The following is a 3,343-nucleotide window of genomic DNA, read 5'->3' on the forward strand; positions in this document are numbered from 1 at the left end:
AATCTTAAACAGTCAGGGATTAATAGCAAATAATGAATAATAAATCAAAAGAATATAGCTAGCATTTAGAGAGTGCCTTAGGATTTGCAAAATGCTTTCATATATGTTCACTCATTTGATCCTCATGACAACCCTAGCAGTTATCATTTGCATTTTACAGACGAGGAAAATGAGGAAGACAGGTTAATTGACTTAGTCAGGCTCAAGTGTCAAGTGGCTAGGAAGTGTCCGAGGCTGGATTTGAACTCAGGACATCCTGACTCTGAGTCCAGGACTCTAACTTCTGTGGCTCCAGGTGCCACTAGCTGCCTTACTAATAATATGATGTCATATAATAATATACAGAAAATACATAATAACAATATAATGAGAGTTATCATTCATATAGCACTTCCTTTGAGACACTGGGATCTTGGAGCAGACTTGCAGTGGGCAGCAGCTGTTGTTGTTAAGTTGTTTCAGTTGTGTCTGACTGTGATCCCATTGGGGGTTTTCTTGGCAGAGATACTGGAGTGGTTTGCCATGTCCTTCTCCAGCTCATTTTACAGATGAGGAAACTAAGGCAAGCAGGATTAAGTGACTTGCCCAGGATCACATAGCTACCAAGTATCTGAGGCCGGATTTGAATTCAGGTACTCCTGACTCCAGGCCCCTGGCACTCTACCTACTGAGACACCTGGCTGCTATTTCTCACAAAGGGTGTGCTCTACATAAGCACTAACATGAATATTTATGCCTGTAGCTATATAGACACATGGTTTTAATGATCTTGACAGGATGCTATCATAAACTAGATGTTTCGGAGGCATCTCCAATTCAACATGTCTAAAAGAGAACTCATTATCTTTTCCCTCAAGCCCTCTCCTCTTGTTAACTTGCACATTACTACTAAGGATAGCACTCTCCTCCCAGCCACCCAGGCTCACAACCGAGGGGGCATCCTCATTCCTCACTCACTCCTATCTCCAATCTGCTGCCAAGTTCCATCGATGCTCTCTCCATAACAGTTCTCACGTACGTACCTGGCTCCTCCATCCCACAGCTGCCCACCGCCTCCCACCCCAGTTGGCTGTGCTTGGCTGTACTTTGAGAAGTCATACTGATGAACTTGGGGTCGTTACAGAATAGGTCTTCCTACACTAGAATGTTTTAAACATTTCGAGAGCCAATCACCACGCACATTACCCCTAGCAGAATTATGAATGGGTGACATCTTTCTTATGTTGAACATAAGATAAATGGGAAGTAGAAAAAGTGTGTCTAATATACCCTCAGCAGAAATGGGGGCCACTTATGCAAACATATGGATCCCTGTGGGTGGCCTACCACCTTCATTTTAAAATGTAATGCTATCTTTGTTTTACTGTATTTTCACTTACTTTATTCAGTATTTCCCAGTCACCTTTTAATATGGTTTGGGTTGCAGAGATTTGATATCTCTGCTCCATACAACAGTAGGTCACTGGGGAGAGCAACTTTGCCCTCGTGAAAAGAGGGCTTCAGAACCTTTTGGGAGTCAACATGTTCATGTCTCTCAGTCTGAGTTACGGGAGTGTGGAGGCTGTTTATTCACTTCTATCTGTTGAGGTGTGTCTTAGGTGGCCTGAGGATTGCTGGGTCCTCTGCAGGTCTGGGAGAATGGACCTACATGAGCTCCATCAGGGATGGCTTCAGAGCACCTCTGTAGGACTGGACACCAAAATCCAAGTCAGATTTCTGGAGGGCTCTTGGTCAAAAAGACTCCATTTTTCAGATGAAGTTTGATCCTTATCCCTGCTTCCAGAACACATATTGCTGGTCTGGGCCAGGAAATAAAGTAGAAGATCCATGAGTAAACCAATGTCTGGTCTTTGGCTTAGGAGAACGGTTCTCTTTCAGCCTTGGAGGAGACTGGGCTGAAGTTATCTGTCTATCTTTTTTTTGTCAAATCTCCATTATGCAACTTTAATTTATGGACAGACTCCGCCACATGATGTGATTTGTTTTCCTCTGTGCCAAGGCCTTTACGGGGAGTGCATCCGGCATCACTCAGCCCTGTCTGCTGCTCAAAATTCTCCATGGTCTCTGCTGTCTGTTTTGTAATAAGAAGATTCATGATGATGTGCGTAGCCTTGTCCTTCACCACTGCGACATGTAGTTGCTGCAAGCTGAGGGGTTATGGTAGGAGAGTACAAATTGATTTCTCCTTCCTTGACCTTGGAAAGCTGCTGGCACTTCCGATCTGGGATGGCTGCCTTTTTCCATAGAATCTCCACGTTAGACAGAAGAAGACTCAATGACTGCATGACATCTTCCAGGAAATCATTCTAAGTGATTACCCAGTGATGGTACACTCCAAGTGATAGGGACATCTGGCCTAGAAACCCACCTTGCTACCTTTAGGGCAGCCACATTTGGCTTCAGGGATGCCATGAAATATTTCTCTAAATACAAATCCGGGGGCAGCTAGATGGGGCAGTGAGTAGAGCACTGGCCCTGGAGTCAGGGGGACCTGAGTTCAAATCCGGCCTCAGACCCTTGACACACTTACTAGCTGTGTGACCTTGGGCAAGTCAGTTAACCCCAATTGCCCTGCCTACCCCCCTCCAACCCCCCCCAAAAAAACTAAATATAATTCCAGAGCTCATATTCTCACAAAGTCTATCGGGGTTCTGCAGGTTCTGCAGCTGGTAATGAACGAGCAGAGTCCCAAGATGATTCCATGCGGAAGCTCTACTGAATGCTAGGCCTCCACGGGGAGGGGGGAGGTAGGAAAGGGGAAAGGGGGAAGGGACAGGCCACAGTCCTGAGGCTCTGGTACTGACATGATAGAAAGCTAACACTAGCAAGATCCAAGCTGACCTCAGTAAAAAGTGGTAGAGTGAAAAGGAGGAGCCCACAATTTAATGGAGGAGGCAGCATGTAAGTTGGTTTATACATGATCAAAGGGGCCCGATCTCTGACATATACTTGCTATGTGACCTAGACAAGTCATTTAACCAATCTCAGTGTTCTAGGCAACTTGCTAAGATTCAAAGGTGCAGAGGAGGTGCTGACTTGCATTGGTAGAGGGAGCATGACCCTCTGGGAATTTCCTATACCCATCAAACCACAAGTCTGATCCACATCCCTATCCTACATACAGGAAACATCCATAGTGGATGGGAGGTAACAATAAAGGAGAAGGCTGTAGAAGCTGGGAGGACTGGAAAAGGCCATCTGCAGAAGGCGAGATTTGAGCTGGGAAGTCAGTAGGTAGAGGTAAGAAAAGAAAGTATTCCAGGAATGGGAAAAAGCCAATGCAAAAGTCTGGAGTCAAGAAATGGAACACTATGCACAAGGAATCGGCAAGCTCTGAAGAGTT

The 3,343-nt window shown here is 45.3% G+C and overlaps 1 pseudogene; it reads right to left on the minus strand.

The window, feature by feature from the left end:
* Positions 1–1,575: 1,575 nt before the first annotated feature.
* On the minus strand, positions 1,576–2,285 carry LOC118832692 (annotated as a pseudogene).
* Between the last annotated feature and the right edge of the window lie 1,058 nt (positions 2,286–3,343).

Source organism: Trichosurus vulpecula, chromosome X (assembly GCF_011100635.1).
Source record: "Trichosurus vulpecula isolate mTriVul1 chromosome X, mTriVul1.pri, whole genome shotgun sequence".
Lineage (NCBI taxonomy): Eukaryota > Metazoa > Chordata > Mammalia > Diprotodontia > Phalangeridae > Trichosurus > Trichosurus vulpecula.